The following is an 18,888-nucleotide window of genomic DNA, read 5'->3' as shown; positions in this document are numbered from 1 at the left end:
CCATTTGCAATTGCATCAAAAATACCTACCAGTAAATTTAACCAAAGAGGTAAAATGTCTGAACTCTGAAAATAATCACACACTGAAGAATGGAATTGAAGAGGAAGGAAATAAATGAAAGCATAAACTGTATCTTATGGATTGCAACAGTTAATGTAAAAAATATCCATAGTACCAAAAGGAATATATAGATTCAACACAATCAATATCAAAATACCAATGGCATTTACCATAGAACTGGAACAAATAATCCAAAAATTTATATGGAAACACAAAGATCCCATGTAGCCACAGCAATCTTGAGAAAGGAGAACAAAGTTGGAGGTATCATGCTACCGTGGATAAAACTATTCTACAAGCCCACAGTAATCATAACAACATGGTACTAGCATAAGATGTATAGATCAATGGAACAGAATAAACCAGAAACAAACTCACACCTATACGGGCCATTAATCTATGGCAAAGGAGGGAAGAACATACAATGGGATAAGCACAGTCTAGTCCAGTGATGGCGAACCTTTTGAGCTCGGCATGTCAGCATTTTGAAAAACCCTAACTTAACTCTGGTGCCCTGTCACACATAGAAATTTTTTGATATTTGCAACTATGGTAAAACAAAGATTTATATTTTTGATATTTATTTTATATATTTAAATGCCATTTAACAAAGAAAAATCAACTAGAAAATGAGTTCGCGTGTCATAGGTTCACCATCACTCTAGTCAATAAATGGTGCTGGGAAAACTGGACAAATACATGCAAAAATGATACTAGACCATTTTCTTACACTATATATCAGAATAAACTCAAAACTGAATAAAGACTTAAATATAAGATGCAAAACCATAAAACTCCTAGAAGAAAGATAGGCAGTAAATTTTTTGACATTGTTCTTAATTATATATATATATGAACTAGAGTCCTGGTGCATGTATTCATGCATGGGTGGGGTCCAGCCAGCATGCCCCAATCGGGCTAATTGACCCTGGGCCAGCCCAGGGGAGGGAATTTGAGAGGCTGACTGGTCAGCACCACCCTGATATGGCCGGTTCGCCAGCCACAGTGCATGTCATAGAGACTGGTCGTTTTAGGCACTGGGTTTTTATACTTACACTAATAAAAGAGAAACATGCAAATTGGTGTCACTCTGCTATGCCCCCAGCCAATCAGGATGAGTATGAAAATTAACCCAACAATGATGGTGGGTAATTTGCATAAGCCAGTGGGAGAAAGATCAATATCATATGATCTCACTCATATGTGAAAAATAACTAAGAACATAAAGTGATGAAAAAATAGACCTAGAGACATAGAGACATGGAACACACTGGCAACCCTCAGAGGGAAAGCAGGAGCGGGTGGTGATGGGAAGAAGTCAACCAATGAACTCATGTGCATATATGCATAACCCATGGACACAGACAATGGGTTGGTGAAGGTTTTGGGGGTAAGGGACTGGGAGAGGGCACTAGGGGTAAAAAAAGGGACATATATAATACTTTCAGCAATAAAAAGAAAAGAAAAAAGCCAGCTCAAACCGGATTAGCTCAGTGGATTGAGCATTGACCTGCAGATTGAAGGGTCCAAAGTTTGATTCTGGTCAAGGGCACATGCCCAGGTTATGGGCTCAATCCCTAGTAGGGGGTGTGCAGGAGGCACATGATCAATAATTCTCTTCATTGAAGTTTTCATCTCACTCCATCTCCTTTTCTCTATGAAATGAATAAAAATATTGTTTTTAAAAAAGCCAAAGCTGTCTTTGGAAATCCAGGTCCCTGTGACCCAGAACTGAACTTTCACAACATTGCCTTAGTGCACAATAGCCGCAGGGCACTTGGAGTCTGCCTTTCCTCCCATCAGGACAAATGTAAACTGACTCCTCATACTGAGGCTGAAGAAGTGAGAAGGGAAGTGAGTGGGGAGGTTAAATGGAGGCCAGCTTGCAGTGTGGGATGGCTAATGACCAGCAAATGATGCAATGAAAAGCTAATAGTTTGAATTTAGAGTGGGTTTCATTGGTCTCTGCACCCACCCTCCCCCAAACCACACAGTCACAGCCAACTCCTGATTGGACTGTCTCATGAGGAATTGGTCAAGAGGCTCAAGTGTTTGTGAGAAAATGGTTGATTTCTAAGAAATCCTTACTGCAAATAGCTGCAGGGTGAGGTAAACAAAAAGAAAAGAGAAGAAAGGGGCTTAAAAAAGGAAACAGTAAGAGGGGGAAGACTATAAAAGGAGAGCCCAGCTGCACAGAGATCTCAGCTACTCCACTGGCCACCTCTGCAGTGTCCCCTGCAGCTTAGGATGAAATTGATTCTGCAGTGAAGAGGCTGTTATTGCTAAAAATGAGCTACAAAGTGACAACCAGGGAGAACTACAAGGCGGACTGCCTTCCAGGGAACCTTGTACCTGGGTTAGTGGCCCAGGTGCCACGGAAGCTGAAGTGGATATTGTGGACCACCGAACTGTACAGACGAGCAGTGCAAAAGGAAGTGACTATGACAAGCTCATTGTTCTATTTGGAAGCAGTGACATTGACGAAGAGCTGATAAACAGAATAGAGAGAGCCAGGGGCCAGAGACCGCACTGCTTCCTGCACAGATGCACCTTCTTCTCAAACAGAGACATGAACCAAGTCCTCGATGCCTATGAAAACAAGAAGCTGTTTCACCTGTATATGGGCAGTGGCCCCTCTGCCGAAGCCATGCATGCAGGCCACCACATCCCGTTCATTTTCACAAAGTGGCTGCAGGACATGTTGAATGTGCTCTTGCTCATCCAGATGGCAGATGACCAGAAGTACCTGTGGAAGTCCTGATCCTGGACCAGGCGTATGGCTACTCCATGGAAAATGCCAAGGACATCATCACCTGAGGCTTTGACATCAACAACCCCATCTTCTCTGACCTCGACTACGTGGGGGTGAGCCCAGACTTCTACAAGAACACGGTGAAGATTCAGAAACATGTGAACTTCAACCAAACGAAGGCATTTTTGGCTTCGCCGGCAGTGACTGCAAGGGGAAGATCAGCATTCCTGCCATCCAGGCTGCTCCCTCCTTCAGCAACTCATTCCCACAGATCTTCGGGGGCGAGATGGACGTTCAGGGCCTCATCTCCTGTGCCATCAACCAGGATCCTTACTTCAGGATGACAAGAGATGTCACACCCAGGATCTTCTATCCTAAACCACCCTGCTACTCTCGGCCTTCTTCCCCACCCTGCAGGGGACTCAGACCCACAGGAATGCCAGAGACCCCAACTCCCCCATCCTCCTCACAGACACAGCCAAGCAGATCAAGACCAAGGTCAACAAGCGTGTGTTTTCTGGAGGGATAGACACCATCCAGGAGCACAGGCAGTTTTAGAAAAACTGCCAGGTGGACATGTTTTTAATGTACATGATCTTCTTCCTCGAGGATGAAGACAAGCTGGAGCGAATCAGGAAGGATTACAGCAGTGGAGCCATGCTCACCTGGGAGCTCAAGAAGGAGCTCCTGGAAGTTCTGCAGCCCCTCCTTGCAGAGCACCAGGCCAGGTGCAAGGAGGCCAGGGAGGAGAGAGTCAAAGAGTTCTTGATCCTGCCCCACCCAGAGCTGTCCTATGACTTTCAATAACGCCCATTTTATATGTGCACAGAAAGAACCATAATTTACCCAGAGGCTCTGTCACATGGCTTCCCGTTCCTGGTGTCTGTAACTCTGTGTGTCTGTCCGTACTGTTTCTCCCTGTGTCATCCTTTCCAAAGAAACCCTGTGAGCTGCCGGCTCCGCCCCTAGGAGGACATCCATTGGAAATCATCCCACCCCACATAGACCCTTAAAGCCTGACGGTTAGAGAGCCTGTAGTTGAGGTGTTCATTTCAGGAAGTTTAATTGTCACAGGCCTATTTCAGCCCATCCCCCCCCCCCCCACAAAAAAAAAAACCCACAAAAAAAACAAAAACAAACAGAAATCCTGGATATGCTTTTGACTGAGAGATCTCCCAGCTTGAAAGCTGCTTTTCACACTGAGTATTGGCCCCAGGTCGCCGCTTTTATTAAGTTGAGTCTGTGGGAGAAACTTTCCAGCTCACTTCCTGAAATCCAGACCTCATGTGTTCTCCTGGACCCTCTGCCCTTCCCTGAGCCTCCCCATACTGCTTCCAGGGACTGGTCCTGAGCTCAGGCACTGTGCCCCCACCCTGTGGCAGCTGAGGGGAATGGGTGTCCTTTGTAGAAACCTTTGTCCTGACACTTGATTGGCTGGGAGGCATTGCAAGGAGCAGTGCTTTGCTGGTGTCCTGGGCTGTAGAGAGCAAGCAGCAACCCCAGGCACCAAGGGAAACATTCAGTCTTGTGCCCTGGGTAGTCTGGGAAAGCAGAAGAATATCCCAGGAAATCCCTCCATGGAGGTGCAGGGTCCACTCCTGAGCACAATACCCTAAATAAACTTCATTTGGTCACACGGCGGGTGGGTGTAGGGGTGGAATATATATATGACATACAAACCATGTTTCCTGGCCAACCCACCTTTGTGGACAGTCAATTGAATTAATTAGCCATTTCAGCTGGGAAGAAAGTTAGTCTGTCTGTATCATGTTCAGGCTGCCCTACCTCACATTTAACACCCACATAATTGGAATCATGGGAAATCTCTGTATGACAAGTCATCACATGGAAAGAAATTACAAGAAACAGGGACTATCAGATATGATGATATGCCTCAGGGATTTTTGTCCCTAAGAATATTAAAATTAAAAGCAGATTTGAAAAGTGTTCCAAAAGGTCTAACTAAATAGTTAATTTTATAAAAATATTTTACTTCATTCTATTCCATAGATGAGTGTGTATCATCTTTCCTTCAGCTAAAGTGTGGCATCATTGATTTAATATATGTATGAATATATTTTTCTTCCAGATCAGGGGGGCAGTAAATTTTAAAGTAAAAATTCAGATAGGAAATATGCTAGGCTTCTAGGCCATATGATCTTTGTGACAATTCCTAAATTCCCATCTTGTAGTGCAAATGTAGCCATAGACAATTCACAAACAATACAAAAAATTTCTTCGGCTGTGGGTTACAAGTTTTGCTTAAAAAATAATTGTCATAATGCATTAGAAATTGAATATTACCAGAGTGATAGTTCTTTCATTTTGCAGGATTATTTTGGGATTCATCCCATGCTTTAGCTGGCATAATTTTTTAAAAATATGTTTTTACTGATTTTCAGAGAGGGAGAGGAAGAGAGATAAATATCAATGATGACAGAGAATCATTCATCGGCTGCATCCTGCATGCCCACTCCCCTCACTGGGGATCATGCCTGCAAGCCAGGCATATGCCCTGACCAGAATCAATCCATGACCTCCTGGTTCATAGGTCAATGCTCAACCACTGAGCCACATCGGCTGGGCAACAAGATCCTTTTTAAGTAATTCTTTTATTTATGTTTTTTTTAAAATGAATAATTGAAATAAAAATAGAATACTACTAATGCAATAAAAACCGAGAGGAATAAATGTAAAAATATTGGCTTCATAGTTGGTAAAATAAATACATAAAATATTGATGAACCCAAGCAGAAGCTGATTTAGAAATTTTTATTTGCACTAGGTGTTAAATTTACAGATGTTGTGGAATAAAAGTTGTCTATACACAGTGAGGCACTCATGGTGAATTCTGACTGAGGTTAAAATGAGAGAGACACTAGCCAAGTGAGCAGTAAATAGAAAATTGTCTAATCCCCTTCTTCCTCTGAATCCTCCTCTTTGGGTTTGGAGAGGAGTTTCATTACTCGGTGTATAGGAGTCGTCACAGACTCATAGTTCCATCCCTTCCTCATAAACATCTTCTCAATCACACCTGGCATCTTGTAGCCCTTGCTTACAATGAAATCTTTGAAGGCAATTGGTCCATAAAGTTCATCAAAAATGTCTGGTTCAAGATGCCTTCCGTTGCTCCAATGTTCCTTGGCACGGACAAGTTTAGGGTCGAGCAAAGGCTGGTCATTGGCCAGCTTTTTCCAGCATTTGGGGTCTAGGTACCATGCTCCATACCTTATCTTCTCCTGTTTGGGTTTATATGGGTCTTGTTGTTTGCGGAGTTTCCTTTCCCAGTTACCTTCCTGCAGGGAGAATTTCCTCTGCTTTATTTCATCTAGCTGTTTGCAGGGCCTGATATTCAAAGGAAGCTGGCTTGTTTCCTTTATTTTGGCTGTATTATCGGTCAGTGGGACCTCAAGGTTATTTTCAAACTTTTTCATGATGTCCTCTTCATCAATGTCTATGTTTTCAAAATTCTCATTCATCAATCTGCAGAATTTAGTAACTGATGCTCTTCTTTGTTTTTGGTAAACAGGAAGTTTGCGGATATCCATCATGCATGATGCTTTTGTCTCTTCCTCAGGAAACAAACTGCTTAAATTTGACTGGAAACTCTCCTTGGTGGATTCCAGGTGGGCTTTTTCTGCAGGTTCTAGGTTGACCTCCTGGGGAGGCTCCAGGTTCACCTCCTCAGGATGTTCTTCACACAGGTGTGGGGGTGTCTTCTTTCTTTCCTTGGTGCCCTCACAATACGCCCACGTGTCCTCCAGCTCCCTGTCAGGATGTAGCACTTCCAGGACCTCGAGCAGGAGGTCTGCAGGGAGATCTTTCTCCAGTTTCAGGTAGGTTGCCAAGGGATGCTGGGTCAGGCTGGCTTCAGTGTTCTCTACAAAGGCCTTCCGTGCTGGCTGGGCTGCCAAGCGGGTGGAACACAGGTCCGCTCCCTTGGGCGGCTGCCTGTGAATCTTTTTGGGTGGAGGGCGGGGAATTCTATGACCAATCATGGGGGGAAATCCCTCCCGAGGGCCAGGAGTGATCACATCTTTCGGAGATGGACAGCCCTTTCTGAAGTCGTCCACTTCCTCCTCCACAAATACCCACCGCCGGCTGCCCATGGAGGTGGGGCACTTCCCAAGCTTGTTCTGCCTGGAGAGATAGTGGGAAGGTAACCTGTCCCTGTCCTTGAATGAGGGCTTACCTTTCACGCCCAGGGGCAAGGTCTCCAGGGGCCTGGGCCCAGGCATCCACTTCTTGCTGGGCTCTGGCTTCTTGTCCAGCTTCGGCCCTGACTGCCACGGCTTGATCAGCCCTGACTGTATGAGCGCCTTCTTCCTCAGGTCCGACTTTAACAGCCACCCCTCGTGGGGCTCCGGTAAGGGCCACTGCTGGCCCGCCATGGTGCCCTTGGCCCAGGGTGCCCAGGGGCCTCAGGGGTTTGTTGTCCCTGCCGCCCAGTTGCTAGGAGACCATTGCCAGGGGTGGCAGCATTCTTATTCTTTCCTGAGGCGGGTCAGCAGGCGCCCCTGCACAGCCTGCATTGTCCCGGGATGGCCTTCAAGGTTGCATTCTTGCGTGTGGTAGAGATCTATTCCCGTGTATTGGCACACCACAGTTGAGCTGCCCATTCATCTTTTCATGGACTTTTGAATTGATTCCAGTCTGAGGCTGTTTGTAAATCAAGTGGCCATGAATATTTCACTTATTCACATCTTCATACAAGTACTTTCATTTCTCCTGGATAAATTATAGCTAGGAATTGAAAGGCGGGTTCTTCTGAGAGGTTTGTTTTTTCTTATGTACTGTACTCAAAGCCCTCAGGTTTTGATATTTGCCCAAATATGGGTGAGGTGAGTGAGGCATTGGGTATACAACTTAATGTGGCTCCCAAAATCCCCCTCAGAAATCAAGATCAGTTATCTTTTAAGGTAACATTTTCAACATAATCCAAAAAACAGTGCCATATTAAAGTCTGAGGGCAAAGGATAGATCAGTACTCCTACTGAACCTGTCTGAATTTAAAACCCATGTGTTGTTCACCATTGATTTTCTTTTTAAAAATAGTATTTGCCTTTCTTGGATACTGTTATGTTGCTTGGAAAGAGTTTGATTCTTTGGTGTCCTTTTTAAAATTTTACTGAAATAAGCAGAGCAGTTCCCTGTGATAGTACATGCCTAAATGCTGTTCTACCATGTTGTATGGTTAACTGTTCCTCACTTCTGCAGCAAGACCCTTCCACGTAAATTATTCAATGCCTGTGCATCTAGAGATCTTCTAGTCTGGCTGACAGTAAAGGTCACTATTGCAGGCCCTGTGTGAGTATCAGTTATCAAGAATCCTTTCCCATGGTTTCTTTCCTGGCTTCTAATAATGTATTCACACACGAGCTGATCAGTAATCAGCGGAATCATTCGTATGAGGGGGCAAGGTTCTGTAGTTCCCTCGCTTTCTCTCATTTTACTCTCTGGTTGCCTGCCTTGAGAACTCTACCCACCTTGTTCTCTACAGTGTATTAGCTCCATCTCCTCTACATACTAGTAGTGAGAGTGCTGGTCTTTGCTTGAGTTCTGCCTCTCTGAGCTGTGGCCTAGAAACTCAAGGAATTTGGAGCCATCATAGGCCTCACCTCATTTATTTCTTATCTGTGAGGGATCAGTCTCTGCTTCCTGATGTCCAGTGTCTTTCAAAATTTTATCTTATTTTATTTCATTATTTTTCCAGGTGTTCCAGGCCATATATCTGATGCCTGTTACTCTATTTTGGCCAGAACAGAAAATATAATTTACTTCTTTTGTTTTGTCTCCATCAATTTGTAAGTCTGCCTTTTCAAAGGTCACCGATGACTTCTAAACCATCAAATACCTTAAAATTCTTGCTGTTCTCCATGATTAGAGATTGTAGATCACACATTACTGAACAAATTCCTCTCTTATAATCCATAACAATCTATTTTTCTTTTTTTCTTATTACTCAGGATACTCATCTACTTTTAAATCCATAAAATATATACTAAACTCCTTAGCATATAACATTAGATGTTTTACCATTTCGTTGCAGCATAATACACTCCATGACCATTGATGCTGTTGCAAATGGTAAGAGATATTCCTTTCTTACAGGTGCATAGTATTTCATTGTGTAAATGTACCACAGCTTTTTTATCCGCTGATCTGCTGATGGGCAATTGGGCTGTTTAGAAATCTTAGTTATTATAAATTGCACGGCTATGAACCTTAGGGATGCATATATTCTTTCTGATTGGTGTTTCTGATTTCTTAGGATATATTTCTAGAGTGGGATCACTGGGTAAAATAGGAATTCCATTTTTAACTTTTTGAGGTAACTCCATACTGTTTTCCACAGTGGCTACATCAGTCTGCATTCCCACCAGCACTCTACTGGGGTTCCCTTTTCTCCACATCCTCCTTAACACTTTTTGTTTATTGATTTGTTGATGATAGCCATTCTGACAGGTGTGAGGTGATAACTCTTTATCAATTTAATTTGCATCCCACTGATGATTAGTGACTGAGCATTTTTTGTATATCTCTTGGCCTTCTGTATGTTCAGTTTGGAGAAATGTCTAAGTAGGCCCTTTGTCCTTTTTTAAATTGAATTGTTTTCCTTTTGTCAAGCTGTATGAGTTCCCTACATATTTTGGAAATTAACCCTTATTGAATATATGATTGTCAAATATATTCTCCTATTCAGTGGGCTCTCTTTTCACTTTATTGATGGTTTCTTTTGCTGTGCAGAAACTTTTTATTTTGATGTAGTCCCAATTTATTTATTTTCTCCTTAGTTTCATTTGCCCTAGGGAATGTATTGGCAAACATATTGCTACGTGAAATGTCTGAGATTTTGCTGCCTATGGTTTCTCCTAAGATTGTTATGGTTTCATAATTTACTTTAAGTATTTTATCCATTTTGAGTTTATTCTTGTGTATGGTGTAAGTTGGTGGACGAGTTTCTTTCTTCCTTCCTCCCTCCCTCCCTCCCTCCCTCCCTCCCTCCCTCCCTCCCTCCCTCCCTCTTTCTTTCTTTCTTTCTTTCTTTCTTTCTTTCTTTCTTTCTTTCTTTCTTTCTTTCTTTCTTTCTTTCCTTCAATTTTCCAAACAACAATTATTAAAGAGTCTGTCTTTGCTGCATTGTATGTTCTTGCCTCCTTTGTCAAATATTAATTGAACATAATGGCTTGGGTCAATGTCTGGATTCTCTGTTCTGTTCCATTGATCTATATGCCTGTTTTTTGTGTGTGGGTCTTTTTGTTGTTGTCGTTCTTGTTGTTGCTGCTGTTTTTTGCCAGTACCAGGATGTTTTGAGTACAGTGGCTTTGTAGTATAACTTCATATCCGATAGTGTTCTTTTTCCAACTTTGGTCTACATTTTCAAGATTGCTGTGGCTATTCGAGGTCTTTTTTTATTCCATATAACGTTTTGAACAGTTTAGATCTGTGAAATATGCCATTGGTATTTTAATAGGGATTGCAATGAAGCTATAGATTGCTTTGGGTAGCATGGACATTTTAATGATATTGATTCTACCAATCCACGAACACTGTGTATTTTTCCACTTGTTTAAACCTTCTTCTATTACTTTTTTGAACATTCTACAGTTTTCCAATTGCAGATCTTTAATCTGCTTGGTTAGGTTTATTCCTAAGTACCTAATTTTTTTTGTTATAATGGTAGGTATGATTGTTTTCTTAGTTTCTCTTTCTGAGAATTCATTTTTGGTATATAAAAATGCCATATATTTCTGGGTGTTAATTTTGTAACCTGCTATGTGGCTGAATTGATTTTTTATATCTAGTAGTTTTTTGGTGGAGTATTTATGGTTTCTATGTACAATATCATGTCATCTTCAAATAATGTGAGTTTTATATAATCTTTTCCAATTTGGTTACTTTTTTATTTTTTCTTCTTGTCTGATTGTTATGGCTAGGACTTTCAGTACTATGTTGAACAAGAGTGGTGAAAATGGTAATCCTCAATTTATTCCTGGTCTTATTGGAAATTGTTTTAGTTTTTGCCCATTTAGTATGATGTTGGCTGTATGTTTGTCATATAGGGCTTTTATTATTTTGAGGTATGATCCCTCCATTCCCACTTTGCTAAGAGTTGTTTTGTTTTTGTTTTTGTTTTTTGTTATTTTTTATCAAAAAAGGGTGTTGTATTTTGTCAAATGCTCTTTCTGCAGCAATCGATATTTTCATGTGATTTTTGTCCTGCCATCTGTTTATATGAGATATCACATTTACTGAATTGTGACTATTATGCCAGCCTTGCAACCCCAGACTAAATCCCATTGGTCATGGTGTATGATAGTTTTAACATATTGCTGGATCTGATTTGCTAATATGTTTTGAGGAATTTAGCAAATAAATTGATCACGGATATTGGCCTATAAGTCTCTTTCTTTGTAGAATCTTTATCTGGGTTTGGAATTGAGGTAATGTTGGCCTTATAGAAAGAGCTTGGAAATGTTCATTCCACTTGAATTTTTGGGAATAGTTTGAGGAGGATAGGTGTTAGTTCTTTGAATGTTTAGTTAAACTCACCTGTAAAGCCATCTGAACCAGCACTTTTGTTTGCTGGGATTTTTTATTTTTTATATTTTAATTACTGTTTCAATTTCATCAGTAGATATTGGCCTATTCAGGTTTTCTGATTCTTCTGGATTGATTTTTAGAAGATTATCTTTTTCTAGGAATGTGCCCATTTTTGTCCAGGTTGTTCAGTTTCTTTTGGAATATAGTCATTCATAGTATTTTTTTTTATGGTCCTTTGTATTTCTGTGGGGTCAATTGTTACTTCACCTCTCTCATTTCTGATTTTTTTTTTTTTTAATTTTGGTCCTCTTTATTTCTTGATAAGTTTGCCTAGAGGTTCATCAATCTTGTTTATCTTTTCAAAGAACCAACTCTTGACTTTATTGATCTTTTGTATTGTTTTTAAAATTTCTATTTCACTTATTTCTACTCTGATCTTTATCATTTCCTTCCTTCTACTTTTGTATTTTATTGTTGTTCTCTTTGTAATTCTTTAAATTGTAGGGATAGATAATTTATTAAACATTTTTCTTATTTTTTTAAAATAGACCTGTAATGCTGTGAACTTACCTGTCATGATTGCTTTCACTGCATGTGATAGGTTTGGTTTGTTGTGTTTTCATTTTCATTTGTTTCCGGGATGTTTTTTTTATTTCTTCTTTGATCATTTTGGTATCCCATTTATTGTTTAATAGAATGCTATTTAGCCTTCATGTATTTGGATGCTTTTGAGTATTTTATTGTAGTTGATTTCTAATTTCATGCCATTGTGATCTGAAAAGATGCTTAATATGATTTCAATCTTCTTAATTGTAGAGAATTGTCTTGTGTCCTAATATGCAGTCTATCTTTGACAATACCCCATGTGCACTTGAGAAGAATGTATATTCTATAGTTTTTAGGTGAAATGTTCTGAAAATGTCAAATAATTCCATCTGATCTAGAGTTTCGTTTTGGATCCCTGTTTCCTTGTTGAATTTTTGTCCAGAAAATCTATCCAATGGTGTCAGTGGGATATTAAATTCCCCCTCCTATGATTATAATGCTGTTGATCTCCCTTAAAATCCTTCAGATTTTTTTCTTTATTGATTAAGGTATTACATATGTGTCCTTATCCCTCCATAGCTCCCCAACCCCCCACTCATGCCCTCACCACCCTGGTGTCTGTGTCCATTGGTTAGGCTTATATGAATGCATACAACTCCCAGATTTTTTTATATATATTTGGATGCTATGGTATTGGGTGCATATATGTTTACCAGAATTATATCCTCCTGTTATATCAATCCATTTAGTAGTATAATGAAATGGCTTTCATTATCTCTTGTTATGGCTTTCACTTTGAAGTCCATTTTGTAAGATGTGGGCATTGCTACCACAGCTTTTTTTCTTTTTTTCATTTCTGCTTGCATTTTATATAGCAAAGGACTGATAGGAAATTTTTCATGTGTGAGTCCTTAGTTATGAGGTGGGTCTCTTGTAGACAGAATACATATGGGTCGTATTTTCTTATCCATTCAGCTACCCTATGTATTTTTATTGGAGCACTGAAGCCATTTACATTTAAGGTTATTATTGATAGCTACCTATGTATTGTCATTCTTATTCTCTATGTCTGTGACTTTCTCTTTATCTCTATTTCTTCTTCTAACAACAGTCCTGTTAGCATTTCTTGCAGTGTTGGTTTGGTGATAATAAACTTTTTTAGCCACTTTTTTAAGCTGCAAAGCTCTTTATTGCACCTTTGATTTTCAATGATAACTTTGCTGGATAGAGTAATCTTGGGTTTAGTCCCTTGATTTTCATTATTGTATATACTTCATGCCATCCCCTTCTGGCTCGAAGTGTTTCTATTGAGAAGTCAGCTGACAATCTAATGGGCGCACCCTTATAGGTAACTTTCTCTCTCTCTCTCTCTCTCTCCCTTTAAGATTCTTTCTGCATGTTTAATGTTTTACATTTTAATTAATATGTGCCTCAGTGTTGGTCTTTCGGGGTTCATCTTGATTCAGACTCTCTTGGTTTCCTGAACTTGAGTAATTTTTTCCTTTTACCAGGTTAGGGAAATTTTCTGCCATCATTTCTACAAAGAATTTCTCTATTCCTTTGTCAGATTCTACTCCTTCTGGTACCCCTATAATGCAAATGTTGTTACATTTCATGTTGTCCCAAAGCTCCCTTAGACTCTCCTCCTGCTTTTTAATTTTTTTCCTATTTGCTTCTCTGAATGGGTGTTTTCTTCTACCTGTCATCCAACTCGCTGATTCAGTCCTCAGCTTCTTCTAGTCTACTGCTGAATCCGTCCAGTGTGTTACTTATTTCAGATATGTCATTCCTCATTTCCAGTTGATTCTTAAGTATTATTTCAAGCTCTCTTTTCATGTTGGTGTAGCTCTCACTAAGCATTATAATTCTCATTAAATTGCTTGAAGTTCTCACTGAATTGTTTGAGCACCCTTATTACCATTACTCTGAATTCTTTATGTGACAAATTCTTTACTTCCATTTCATTTAGTTCATTTTCTGCTGATTCCACCTTTTCTTTCATTTGGGGCTTGTTTTTTGTCTCCCCATTTTGCTGTCCCTTTGATTTTGTTTCTGTGTATTAGATCAAACTGCTATGCCTCCCAGATTTTGTGGGGTGGTCTTATGTATTAGGTTTTTTGGGGAACCCAGTAGTGTAGTCTCTTAGATCTCCTGAGCTGGGTACCCTAGGAAAGCCCATTACTTGAGTTATTTGGGTTCTGCTGTTGTAGTTGGGTTTTGAATGTTATTGTCCTTTTCATGGATGGAGTCTCCTCTTAGGCTGGCTGACTATGTGGCTCATGCCCGACCATTTCATGGGTGCTGTTGTGGAAGTGCTGAACGAACAGAACAAAATACAGCATAAAAAACACACACACACATTGCCCTAACCCACTGGTCGGCAAACTGCGGCTCTTTGGCCCCTTGAGTGTGGCGTGCACGTACAGTGCGATTGAAACTTCGTGGCCCTTGCACAGAAGTCGGTATTTTGTGGAAGAGCCAGACTCAAGGGGCCAAAGAGCGGCATGTGGCTCACGAGCCGCAGTTTGCCGACCACTATGCTAACTGATTTGGCTCAGTGGATAGAGCATCAGCCTGCAGACTCAAGGGTCCCAGGTTCGATTCCAGTCAAGGGCATGTACCTTGGTTGTGGGCACATCCCCAGTAGGGAGTGTGCAGGAGTCAGCTGATCAATGTTTCTTTCTCATCGATGTTTCTAATTCTCTATCCCTCTCCCTTCCTCTCTGTAAAATCTCAATAAAATATATTTAAAAAAACCAAACACACACACACACACAAAAACAAACAAACAGAATAAACAAAAGAAAAATGTACACAAGACTCCTACACCACCAAAAAAAAGCAAACATCAGAGAACAGATAATTAGGAAAGAGAAAATAGAGTAAGAATGATAGAAAAAGGGGTATAAAAGGGTATATCATATGAGGAGAAAATAAAATGAAATAAATGAATAATAAAAAGAACAGATAAAAACAATAAGAAAAGGGGATCTGGAATATATAGATGCAGAGCTGTAATAAATAAAATCAGAATAAGGAATTAGAGGAATATGGGAAGTAAAATGGTTCATTGAGTGAAAGTAGCTAGGGCCTTTTTCACTATTAATTGATAAATATATTGATCATATCAGTGTATTTTAGCTAATCATTTTGTCGCAGTGGTCGGCAAACTCATTAGTCAACAGAGCCAAATATCAACAGTACAACAATTGAAATTTCTTTTGAGAGCCAAATTTTTAAAACTTAAACTATATAGGTAGGTACATTGTTATTAACTTAATTAAGGTACTCCTAAGGCTTAGGAAGAGCCAAACTCAAGGGGCCAAAGAGCCGCATGTGGCTTGCGAGCCGCAGTTTGCTGACCACGGGTCTAGAGTGATTATAGCTACAAGAAGAAACAACATTCTCAGTTTATTCAGTTGTTACAAATGTAGGAGGAGAAGTGGAAATACAAATAAGAAGATTCCATGCAGAATCAAGAGGCCACTTCCTTTTCTCTCACACATATTGTTTTATAAACCACTAGAGGACACCTGCAGTGGGGTTCCCTTGGCATGGCCTTCGGGGATTGAGCCAAAATTGGCAGTCCAATGCCACCTGTCGCTCCTGCCTGCTGCCCCCGCTCATCTTGGGCCCACTGTGCCTGTGCTGGCTCATGCCCAGTCAGACCCAATTGGGAGAGGCTTGCACCACCAGAGCAGCACTCGCCAGCCATGAGCCCTGCATCTGGCACGCGTAGGTCAGCTGAGCGGCACTCCCCCTGTGAAAGCACACTGACTACCAGGGGGCAGCTCCTGAGTTGAGCAGTCTGTCCTCAGATGGTCAGTGTGCATCATAGCAACCGGTCGACTGGTTGTTTGGTCACTTAGACTTTTATATAAATACATGGTGGTGATTTTCCTGGCCATGCTATTAAATATATTTGGTTAGATTACATTCTAAATTGAACCACTTCATTAGAATAAATGTATGGGACACTTGGTTTTATAAAACTGTTTCATAGCTAGATAATGTAGAATATTCCTTAGGCTATCTTCTTGCAAAGGAGTTCTGTTGGGCTAAATGAACAAGAGAAAGTAGGTAATAAATAATGTTAGAACTATTTTTATAAAATAATTCAATTTATATTTTGTGATAAGTTCAATAACATCTTAGAAAACCATGGTGTGCGTATGTGTGTATCAAATACATCCATTTGTATGGTCAGATAAAGTATTGATTGCTAATGTTATGAACTAAAGTATTTAGTCAGTGTTATTAACAGAGGTTTGGACCTTAATGTGGAATGTGATACGAATGCATATTATAAACTACTACAGGCCTGGTGAATGAAATTCGTGCACTTACGGGGGGCGGGGGGGGGGCCTCCTGCAGCCCAGCCTGCACCCTCTTTCAGTCTGGGAGCCCTCGGGGGATGTCCAACTGATGGCATAGGCTTGCTCCCAGTCAGACATTCTTAGCAATGCCATGGAGGCAGGAGAGGCTCCAGCCACTGCCGCTGTGCTCACCATCCATGAGCCTGGCTTCTGGCTGAGCAACACTCCCGCTGTGGGAACACAATGACCACCAAGGGGCAACTCCTGTGTTGATCATCTTCCCCCTAGTGGTCAGTATGTGTCATAACAACCACTTGTTCCGCTGTTCAGTGGATTTGCCTTTTATTATATAGGATTCTGAAGAGATATTATGATTATCATAAATTAGTAACCTACATTTCACAATTAAGGTTAGAGTGATATAATTTATAGATAATACTAATATTGAATACTTTTGCCCACTCTTCCAATGTTGGACATGAGACAGGTAGAGTAGAAATTAGTGGGAACCTGCATCTTAGCTGATTGTATGTGTGTGTTCAGTGAATTTTTTTTTTTTTTTTTTACAGAGAGGAAGGTAGAGGGATGGAGAGTGAGAAATATTGATGAGAGGATGAGAGAAAAACATCGATCAGCTGCTTCCTGCACACCTCCTACTGGGGATGTGCCCGCAACCAAGGTACATGCCCTTGACTGGAATCGTACCTGGGACCCTTCAGTCCATAAGCCGACTCTTTATCCACTGAGCAAAACCAGTCAGGGCTGTTCAGTGATTTTTTAATTCTTTAAAGGATGCAAATGTTGCATTAGGCAAAGAAGACTAAAATTAAGCCAGCAGTAGTAGATAACTGAAAATATTGATTATTATGTATTTTTTATATCCATAATATAAAGTGATTCTGTAAATTTTTTGCCAGCTACTACAAGATTTATGATAGTTCTTTGAATGCATCTGATAAAGTTTCATCAATAGAAAAGTGAGGTCAACTAAATTCCTTTGGTTAAATCAGCAGACATAAAACATTGACATGTATATGTCCTCAGATAAAATTTTATAACTTTAACAACACAAAAAATGGTCAAGATTTTAGACATTTGTGAGGTCTTTTAACTATATACCAGAGAATTTCATGTGTACCTGGCATGAACCACTTTATAAAACAGAGCTGCCTGTGCTTGATTATTTCCTAAATATTACGATAAAATATACATGCACTGAGATAAGAATAACTGTCATATTCTTTCTGCAATTTATACAAAAATAAAATTAACCTTCAAGAAATATGAAAAACATATTAACCTGATGTTTTCACTTTGGGAATATGAATATGTCACTTGTTCGACATTAGTTAAGTTCCTCATTTTAAAAAGTGGTCTTGGACTCTACTACTGGAGATACTATAGTCAAATGATTTTATGTCCAGGGATTTTAGCCCTTGGCTGCGAATCAAAATCAACTGAGGGAATTCTTAGTCAGTATTTCATGATAGAACTCTGGGATGTGTCCTTTTAAGAAGAGCCACAAGTGACTCAAACCTAGCCAGGATATGGAATAGTGATTTTATATTATTAGGTGCGAAGAACAGAATGAGAATCTCAAACCTATATATTGCTTATAACTTATCTAAATATTAGAGGCCTGGTGCACAAAATTTATGCACTGGGGGGGCATCCCCTAGCCTGGCCTGTGCCTTCTCACAGTGCGGGAGCCTTGTGATTGATCACCCCAAAGAGGTGGGCCGCCCTAACCGGTTTGGATCAGCGGATAGAGCATGGGCCTGTGGACTCAAGGGTCCCAGGTTCGATTCCGGTCAAGGGCATGTACCTTGGTTGCGGGCACATCCCCAGTAGGGAGTGTGCAGGAGGCACCTGAGCGAGGTTTCTCTCTCATCGATGTTTTTAACTCTCTATCCCTCTCCCTTCCTCTCTGTGAAAAATCAATAAAATATATTTTTTAAAAAAGAGGTAGGCCCCACCCACCCATCTAGGGCTCATTGATGGATTGCCCCAAAGAGGTAGGCTGGAACTAGGGTTCTCGCCTCCATGCTGCATGGAGTGCGGGACTCCCAGGCCTTGCCACATGGAGCCGCTGGGACCCACCTCTGTGCCAAGCATGTAGTGTCAAGTCCCTGCCAACCCACATGTGCCTCACTGCACACACAGCCTCACCCACCCACGTCTGCCCACTGTGAATTCAGCCTCATAGTGATGGATTGTAATAGAGTAAGGGCATCACAGAGTGAGGGTGTGATGACCATTTGCATATTAGCTCTTTATTATAAAGGATTATACCTTGCTAAGAAAAAATGTCAGTAGTTGTAGTAGTTATGAAATAGCTGCCATGTAGCCTATATAATGAAAGGCTAATATACAAATCAACCAGATGGCAGAAGGACCAGTCACTTTTATGAGCCTGACCAACAGGGGGCAGATGCTCAATGCAGGAGCTGCCCCCTGGTGGTCAGTGTGCTCCCACATGGGGAGTGCTGCTCAGCGGGAAGCCGGGCTCATGGCTGGCGAGTGCAGAGTTGGTGGTGGGAGCCTCACTGCCCTTGCAGCACTGCTTAGGGCATCTGAATGATGGTTTAGGTCTGCTCCCTGCCTCAGCCATCAGTTGGACATCTGCCGAGGGCTCCTGGACTGCAAGAGTGTGCAGGTTGGGCTGAGGGA

The 18,888-nt window shown here is 40.9% G+C and overlaps 1 pseudogene across 1 annotated transcript in view; it reads left to right on the top strand.

Moving 5' to 3' along the window:
• The first annotated feature begins 1,414 nt into the window (after positions 1 to 1,414).
• Positions 1,415 to 18,888, top strand: part of LOC308511583 (tryptophan--tRNA ligase, cytoplasmic-like) — a 104,340-nt pseudogene continuing 86,866 nt past the window's right edge. Inside the window, exons 1-2 of the transcript in view lie at positions 1,415 to 1,450; positions 2,307 to 2,687. The product of the transcript in view is annotated as a tryptophan--tRNA ligase, cytoplasmic-like (transcript). The remainder of the gene's footprint in view (positions 1,451 to 2,306; positions 2,688 to 18,888) is intronic.

This window comes from Myotis nattereri, assembly GCF_964212035.1.
Source record: "Myotis nattereri genome assembly, chromosome: X".
Taxonomy (NCBI): Eukaryota; Metazoa; Chordata; class Mammalia; order Chiroptera; family Vespertilionidae; genus Myotis; species Myotis nattereri.
This window is presented reverse-complemented; position numbering and strand designations above follow the sequence as displayed.